A 9,248-nucleotide genomic window follows, 5' to 3' on the forward strand; every position below is an offset into this window, starting at 1 on the left:
TCTACTAAAAGTGTATGGCCACAAATCTATAGACTGTCTATAGACTAGTCTATAGGATTTGTCTATAGTCTATAGACTTCATAGACTAAAGTCTATAGACAGTCTATGGACTGTCTATAGAAATTTTTATAAGGGCTGTCTCCCTCCACAACCAGCCTCTTCAGCGGCGCCACAGTTGAGGAAGTTAGACGTGTAGCCGGCGTATGTGCTTTCGGTACGACATCCTATACCGAGTTTGTGGTGACGGGTAGTCGAATTTGGCCGGTGGTCCTGATATTTGGTTTGTGGCAGCAAGCGGATGCCGCTTCCAATTTTACGACGCCGGCATCATGTGACCAGCAACCACTTGTGCCATGAACTGGCCAACTGTCTTCACAAAACTGGTATCAGTCTGTGGTGTCGGTATCAACGCGCGCCTCTGTATTTCTGTGCAACCTCGCCTTGAAGCACCGATAGGTCCGGTTGCTCGACCTGTTTACTGCAACTGTGGCTTCCGAAGTAACCCTGCCACAAGATGCTGGATCTATGGTGCGGAGGTGTTTCGAAGAGCCTATAACTGCGATCATTCTTTTCGGCCCCCTTTGGTGTTACACTCCTGGACGCGAGACAAGCTCACCCAGCAGCGCTTTTTCACAGGTGAAGGGATAGACCGACGTTCTTTTGATAAATGTGAGTTGTCAGCACGTCTGCATGACCCGCGGGTAAACACTGGACTGTCAGTTTTCAGCACTTGTCAGTTCCAACTTTAATGTCTGCATATCGGGTGCAGATCACTTTTGGTAGTGAAATTGTCCAATAGGAGTCTTTCAACTTCGAACCAAACCTCACTAACATCGAACTGAAGTTCATGAAAGCTTTGATTCAAGAACATCGCAACTGCCTTACCCTCGTGGCCCCTAAATTCATGCGCGTGTCCTAGGCTGCATATTAGATGAGCATCGAAGGCCCCGGGGTCATCCGTCAGTGATTTGGTCCTGTGGTAGCCGTAGAAAGGCAAGTCATACAGCAGTACGTCAAGAAATGGCTTGGAAATGGCCTTCTTTCCCTTCCGGTAGTCCTTCGTCGTTTCCAGTGCGAGAAAGCTCTGATAGCAGTTAGATTTGTCCTTTATGATTAGTTTGATGCTTTTACTCTAACGCACGCTTTGAAAGTGTAGATGCAGGAAGGGTAAGGAGGTGTGCAGAGGGGGCATTTGTGGGGGTTAGGTGGGGAGGGGCTGCTGGTTGGTGCTTCTAGATAGCAGCTGGCGGTCCCACTGCGTCTTTGAATTCAATTTCCTCTTCACCTTTTCGTTCTAGTGTTGCGGGTTCTTGTGATGGATGGAGGCCTTGGGGAGGTTGTAGTTGGGAAAGCAGGTGATGCTCCTAAAGAGTGCAGTTGGATGGAGATGGGTTAGGGAGATGGGACAAAAGTGGCGTGGGGTGGGTGTGCTGTACCCTGTCCAGGGGGTAGGGTAATGATGGGAGGTGGAAGGTGGAAGGTTCTTCTGGCGGCCAGAAGGCTTTCCCACTACGTCTTTCAATTCGATTTCACAGTCGCTATTTCGTTCCGCAGCTGGTGGAGAGCGGCGGTTGGTGGTGGGTGGCGCTTCTGTAGGGTAGAGTAGGGCGGGTGGATGGCGCTTCTAGAGGCTGAAAATAGGTGGACATCCCGCTGGCTAGGGGGTTGCGGTTGGCAGCTTGCTGGTGAGTGGTGCTTCTGGAAAGTGGAGGCTTCACCCACCGAGTCTTTACAAAGATAACGCCGGAATTTTCGCTAAGTTCCACTGCTATTACTACCGCAAAAACGTCGAGCACATCTAGTCCTCTATCGTGCCTGTAGCATGCGAGAACGTAGATTTAAATTAACTGCGCCTTGCAACTCATACCGATAAAAAACGGCAGCCGCCCTTCGCTGCTTTCATGCTCGGGCACAGAAGCACGGTAACCTGAATCTTACTGCACTTTCCACTAGCACTAGATATCGCCCTTCAAGAAATGCGTTTTTTTACGGCCACATATTATTAAACAGCTTTGTCGGCGTTCCCTACATCCATGTTTATTTTAGAGCGTTAGCTCTTTGCTCGTTCCCTAGTTTCGCGTCGTCGGCGTCCGGCTTCGGCATCCGCAGCGCACCAGCCTAACTTTCAGGTAGCAAAGTGGAGATAAAGATATCACCTCTCTACGTTTAGGTGAGACGTGTAGAGGTTTACCAGCTTGTTTACCTTGGCCGAAAAAAGCTGTTTCCTGCAAATAAAATCTAGCCGATATTTTACATTTTCCTCATTTTTGGTAATAGAAATGTACTTTTTGTTTTTCTCTTCGGTTAATCATGCCGATTTATTTTCTTTGTTTTTCTCACCTTATTGTCTTAAATATTGTGTATTTATGTACAATGCCTTTTAGCCATATCGATTCATGTTTGTTTTCATCAATTTTCTGTGTTTTTTGGACTCATATGTTATATGAATATGTGGTTATGAATGTGTTTTGCTTCATGTGTATTATTCTTAGGGGCAAATGAGTTTTTGAATTCTCTGTAAAAATGTTCGCTGTTCTGAGTGCAAGAGTGAAAAGGGAGTGACACTTCGTTAGGCAACATTGTTTGCCTTTTTGTTCCCTCCTCGGCAACAAAAGTGTTGTATGAAATAAACTTTGAAACTTCCAGGTAAGTGCGACAAGGAAGAAGGAGGAAGGGTAGGAGGCGACGGGCGGCGAGAGGGACACCGCGGTAGCAAAACAAAGTCTAGGGGTGTGGAGGGCCGAGAGGGGTAAGGAGTGTAACATTGTCATTGCTGGATTGGATTGAGAGAGTGAAGGGAAGTACAGCCTGTCATGCTCCACGACGAACCACCGCTCATAATCATGGAATTTAGCAGCGAGCCAGGACGATGCTGCGGCCGGCTGCGCTACTCTATGTATCATAAGAAAGCCGGCGAGATAGTGCTGAAGGGGCATGGTGCGCAAGGCGACGTGTATAGCAATAGATGCTCTCGAGCATTCGAGAGGAGGCCAGCAGTTTGGGACAGAAGAATATAAAAATTAGCCGACCATTACGCTTCTCGGCAATGCGATTTTTTAGCCCAGCTGTTAAGTTCGGCATCGCGCACAGCGACCAGTTGCCGATGAGCCTCGCCTCGAGCGAACGACCAGCGCGCGTCGCTCCGGCGGCATCCATTGCGAGCGACGCATACCTTACTGATGACGTCATCGGCGAGGAGACGATGGCGCGCGCAACCTTCCTGCACGCTACTACCATAGAGAAAGGGATTCATAAAGAGCGGACACTTCCACAGGGCCCAGCGGCCCGACTGACTGTAGCACACCAAGCGCCCGGGTTAGAGACTTGCGGCTCCGGTTTCAGACGCGCGCAGCTTTATTGCTACCATGCGCTGCGCCCTGCCGTGCCCTCGTGCAGCATTGTTTCTGTTTTATATGGTCTCCTATTGTCTACTCACATTCGATCCAGAAAGGTAACAAATTACATTTCGGGTGCTCTTGACCGGCCATCAATGCAGCTGCGTCACGACCCTCGTCAAGTAGTGCTAATCCAAAAAAGACACCAGGCGCTTTGTGAAATGAACATTTATCTTCTGCATATAAAACCCAAAACCGATACAGTACCCGCCGCCAGTTGGCGCATCGCTAAGCTGGTTCCGCGCTTCTTGTGCGTCCATTGTAAGAGCAACACGGCTCACAGTAGTAGTTGTCGCCCTCGCCAGGCACAGTCAGCTGAAAAATGTAAATTACGGGCATGTGTCATTCTGATAAACCTTACACAAAAAAAAGTGCGAACAGGCGAAACGCGGGAAATTACGAACAAAAAAATCATGCTTTCATGAACCTTGAATGCGAAGCATTTATGCACCATATACAATACTACAAGATATCTCCCAATGATTTACAAGGGTGGCTTCGTCCCCCGATGTTATTAGCTGCCTCCCAAAAGCTGTAAGTCCCATTACACAGCCAACTGTGCGTTTTGTTCAACAAACTTGTGGCATCGTGACGGCTACAACATGGCTTCCAACCAATCGCTCCCAGTGGGTCAAAGCACTAACAAGTGAACGGGTGCAATGCGCATATCTTCAGAAGTGCAGAAGACAATTTTGGGCGCACAAGCTCCCTGTTTTCAGGCCTGTTTACTTTTTCTGCTGGTCGTTTTGATGAGCGCGCTCTCGTGTTGTCACTGCGCGTTTTCACTGGAACAGACGACGGAGTGTTCAACGCACAAGTTTCTAGTTCTTGAGCTTTTCATGCGTTATTTTTTTTCTCGGCACTCATAAAAATTACGCGCCCGTGCTAACACGAGAACAATCGTTTTCGACACGTTTGGCGATTTTTTTTCAATTTTACCACTTATTTTACCCGACCGTTAACAAATATCACTATAAGGTTGTGTATTGTTTGGGGCATAAAAAAATTCGCGTGTAAATCTCAAAGAACAATCATGAGAAACTAACCGCCAGGAAAAGCGCACAAAGCATGGGCACGCACTTCGCTAACTGCGCACTCACTGGCGTGCTCGTCAGTAGGCGTGCCCTTCACAACTTGCCATATTGCGCCGGCCGGCGTGCTCAGCGAAACTGCTACAAATGCAGTGTAGTTTTGCAAAAACTTGACGTTTCTCACCTTGCCACTGTCGGAAACAGCAGGAATGCCACGAACCGCGCCACAACTGCCGGCAAGCCACGAAGCTTGCGCGCCTCTTCACGAACTGCGTAGTTGAAGGCACCGGCCGGCGTGGTGAGCGTAGGCTCTTTGAAATGCAGAGCAGTTGGGGAAAAAAAACACATTTCTCACCTTGCCGTCGTCAGAAACCGCATGAGTCTCACGTCGAAGGCGAAGACAAACGCAAAAAACATGGAGTCTCAGCGCTAACACAGGTGCCGCAGACTCACAAGCGCAGCGGACCGTCCCCTGGTTTCGTTCTTCCTCTGCTACCCGTCTGCTCTTTTGCCGGTCGCCTCCGCAGGCATGCGCGCTAACGCTGCTGGCGCCACCAAAAAGGAGGGGCGACCAACTAATCTCATACGCTGTTCCTGGGGACAGAATTCGCCGAGTGTCAGCTCTTTATAAATTCCTTTCTCTATGCGAGGACCGTACCCTCCTCCTTCGCTTTCCTCCTCGTGCTCTCGTCTCTATCCCCGCCTTTCATCCTCCGCTATGCTCCCCGCTCGCTTGCGCCAAGGCACGCCGCTCAGCCCGAGGACGGGCGCCTAAGAGCTGCCAACTAAACTTCTTTGCACGCACACCCCAACAAACACTGAAATATTCGCGATACAAACTTGTGAGATTTTTTGCTTCTCTGGGTGATAGCATTCTTTCCTTAGAAATGGGGGAATAACTCCACGGAGGCTTGAAGACCCTCGCCGCTCTCCGCTCCTGCATGGAGCGGGTGTTTTCGACTGAAGGGTTGAATTTACAGAGCTGCCTCGCTCACTGGAACCGAGTTCTCTGGACAGATTTGTCCATTCTATATTCGATGAGCAATGCCGTTGGCCTAACGCATATATTAACGGTAGCGTTGATCTGGTTCTTAATAAGCGAGCACTTGTTATAAGTGCGGACATTAAAAGTGGTCTATGCTGCACAACCAATCACTGTGTACAGCTTTCATAGATTATAGCAAAGCACTTGACTCAGTCGCAACTTCAGCAGCAGTGCAGGCATTACGAAAGTAAGGTGTAGAAGAGGGATGTGAAAAAAGTACTCCAAACTGTCCATAGAGGCTAGAAATCTATCGCAGCCCTTCTTGAAGATAACGTAAGAGTAGCGCAAAACCAGGACGACGGACACAAGGGGAGAGAACACACATCAACAACACAGCGCCTGTGTTGTTGGTGTGTGTTCTCTCCCCTTGTGTCCGTCGTCCTGGTTTTGCGCTACTCTTACGTTATGGATCAATACCGACTTGCCCAAATTTCCACCCTGGTGAAACCTTCTTGAAGAACATACTAGAATCCCGTTCACGAATCGTGTCTGGGAGCGAGACACGAGCTTTTTTACTATTCAATGGATTTTAAAGATTTCGAGAAATACGAATTGAGGAGATTTGGCAGTACAGTGTAATGGAGATTACCTTACTAATCTGCAATTTGCAAAAAATGACACCGCCGCCGCCGTAGCTCAGTTGATAGGGCACCGGACGCGAAATCCGGGGGTCGTGGGTTCGGTGAGCACCAACGACCCACCGCGCCTGTGTTGTACCTTCCTCTCTTTGTCTTGTGTTTGCGGTGTTCCCTTTTAAGCAGTGTTTAACCAACTAGCCCGCAACAGCACCCTTGTGTATTTGCTTTTGTTCATCTTTCTAATCAACTAATCAATTATATTTGAGCAATAAATTAATTCCACTTTTGATCTCCCACTGAACAACGCCACACATTAAAAGAATAGAAATATTTATGGATGCTTCATGGTGCCGTTCACGGTTGGCTTCCATAATATTGGTGTTGTACGAGCCCATCATTTGCCTTCTATTTTCTGCTCATTGCCTTGCTGAATAACTCAAGGGACGAACTGCAAAGCATGACGAATGACTTAGATAGCCAAAGCAAAACAATGATTCTAAAAAACTGTTATGTAGAAAACTAAAGTAATATTCAACACCCTCGGAAAAACCGCAGTTTCCAGTAGATGGTGAAGCGTTCGTCGTTCTAAGGAAATACATCTACTTAGGGCAGGCAGTTACAGCAGATCAGGACCACGACATTGAAAAAATCAGGAGAATAAAAATAAGGTGGAGTGTATTTGCGAAGTACTCTGAGACCGTGAATGCCAGGTGGCCAATATTCTTCGAAATGAGCATATATATCGGCTGCATCTCTCCGGTTCTCAGCTGTGGGGCAGAACGTGGAGGCTAACGCAAAGGGATCAACATGAAATAGGGAAAACGCTGGAAGCAATGGAAAGGTAAATGACAGGTGCAGCGTTAAGACACCGGAAGAGAGCGAACAAAAGGGAATTAATGACAGCCTAGTCGAAATTAAAAAGAAAAAAATTGTATTTTGTAGAGCATGCAACTTTCAAAGAAAATAACCGATGGCCGTTAAGCTTAACACATTGGATCCAAACAAAAAGCAAGCGTAGTACGCGGGGGCGGCAGGAAGCCCGGTGGCCGCATGAGATTCAGAAGTTAACGGGTTAAGCTGGTCGCATCTGGAACATGGACAGGGTTGTTTGGAGAAATATCGGCGAGGACAGTCAGGGTGATGACTATGAGGATGAGCACATTCCTTCGGCATATTAGTGCAAGATCACGGAAAAAAACGAGGTTATGCCGACGTATATTAAGATAAAAATATAACGTACAACAAGAACCATTTCGCTCGTTACCGTGTTCTCGTATCATAAAGCTGTCTGATACATACACCTTTTGTCCCAGGGATCTGCAGCCAAAGATTCAAAATATACCGAGGCAAGCTAGATGAAGGAAACTTTGGCCTTATGTTGTTCACTATTCTGTGTAATTGAAATATTTAGAACAGGGTGCCAAAAAATGCCTAATTCGTCCGTTTATATTGTGCTGGGAACTGCAGATTTGTTTTTTTGCGCGTTGGAAAGAAAGCGCGCGAAAAATAAAAAGAGTAACTCTCGACCGTGTGCTTGAGCGCGGAGCCTGCAGCCCTCTCAAACGCGGAATCTGTAAACGAAGCCTTGTATCGCGGTGCCACCAATGTGGCGGGGCGAAAACGCTAAAATGGGAGTTGGCGGCACAATTAAAAGTAACACCTGTGACCGGGCCGCGTTCAGTGTGGAAACCAGCGGGTGCGACAGTTTCAGGTACCTATACGTAGGAGTTGAACTTTTCGGTTTACACCTAAAAACACTAATAAGAGTACGCCGAATCAAATTTTTAAGTTCAATTTTAACCAAAAGCTGTTCGTAATTCTGTCAAGCACATCACTACTAACCGGCTTGTGAGTGCGAGTTCAGTAGGTCACAGTAGAAAATTAAAGGGGCTCTGAAACAGCTTCCGAGGAGAGCACATGAAGTCGCTCTATCACGGCATTGTGCTGTCGTGACAACCTGAGCCAAATAATACAGTTATGCACGCCGCAGAGGACCCCCAATCATGCGTGAAAGTTGGCGAGCCGTTCCCGGTGACTTTTTTATGATCGCACCCTCCCCCGTCTCTCGCACCTGCTTATACAAGTTGACAGACGGCTATTGGTTAGTTTCTTTCAAACGTTAGGCAGCAAGCATGGCCGCCGCAAATAAGCCGCGTAGCTCAGTCGGGTTAGAGAGCTCCGCCACCGGAAGTGGGGCCGGCGGAGGAGCGCCGATCTTCCAGCATGCGATAAGTGTCGAGAGGAGAGGGAAAGGCGCGCAGACGCTGAAATTAAAATTTTGACTACATGTAATTGAGCTTCTGCAAAGCGCATTAAAAAATCATTGCTGGACACTATTCGTGAAGCAACGAGCTTTAACATCCCAGGCATACGGCAGCTTCGTTAGAGGCCCTTTCAAAGTGTTTTAACAAGGTGCTCGATCCAGGAGAACGGTTAGACAAAAGTGTCTTGAGTTATGTATTGTGAGCTATGAGCCATTGATGCGCGAATTCAGACACGCCGTTGCAGACTGAAAGGCTCCACCAATTAGCTAAGCACCATTGGCTAGGGTAGCGCCGTCTGCACAGAATTATCACCAGCTTAGTCTGTCGCTTGGTTAAGAAGGTATTTTTCCATTGCATGTAAGGGCACTGACAACTTTTGGAACCGTAACAGCAATCACGAATGCGAAACCTGCATAGGCGGCACGAAAGTGATATGTTCATGCTTCCGCTACAGCTATGCAGCAGTAACATCGCTGCGTCACCACGTGACGCACACGGTGTGTGGTCCTATCATTTAGCGCAGAGTGCAACTGCAATATGAGAACGAAGTTTAAAAACTAAACCTTCACATACGTGTTTGTGTCATGGCCCGATTATTTAACTGCGGCAATTTTTCTTTTGTTACGACTGTATTTCATTCCGCAAATAGCTCTTGATACGGTTAGTTATCGGGTAAATACTGATACACGAGCAGCTAGTTTAAAAGACAGAGCAAAGATAAACTTTACTTCACTTTTTACTGCACTGGAAGATCATTTATTCCACATATAAAAGCCGAAAATTCATACGCGCGAAAATAATATTCGCCGAAAAAAAAAGTCCCGAAAATAACATACTGCAATAAACACCGAAAAAAGTCCGCCGAAGTTTTGAAAAATAAAAATCGAAATATTTTGCGCTTACCTACACGCAATCAGAATAACCATCAGCCGGAA

At 47.4% G+C, this 9,248-nt stretch overlaps 1 long non-coding RNA gene across 1 annotated transcript; it reads right to left on the reverse strand.

Moving 5' to 3' along the window:
- Positions 1-3,574: 3,574 nt before the first annotated feature.
- On the reverse strand, positions 3,575-4,907 carry LOC149355068 (uncharacterized). Its single transcript, XR_016291430.1, has 3 exons — positions 4,782-4,907; positions 4,611-4,695; positions 3,575-3,710 (listed from the first exon to the last, which is right to left on the reverse strand). It is a non-coding gene; the product is annotated as an uncharacterized LOC149355068 (long non-coding RNA).
- Positions 4,908-9,248: the final 4,341 nt, after the last annotated feature.

This window comes from Amblyomma mixtum, chromosome 3 (assembly GCF_055824585.1).
Source record: "Amblyomma mixtum isolate Tamu chromosome 3, ASM5582458v1, whole genome shotgun sequence".
NCBI lineage: Eukaryota > Metazoa > Arthropoda > Arachnida > Ixodida > Ixodidae > Amblyomma > Amblyomma mixtum.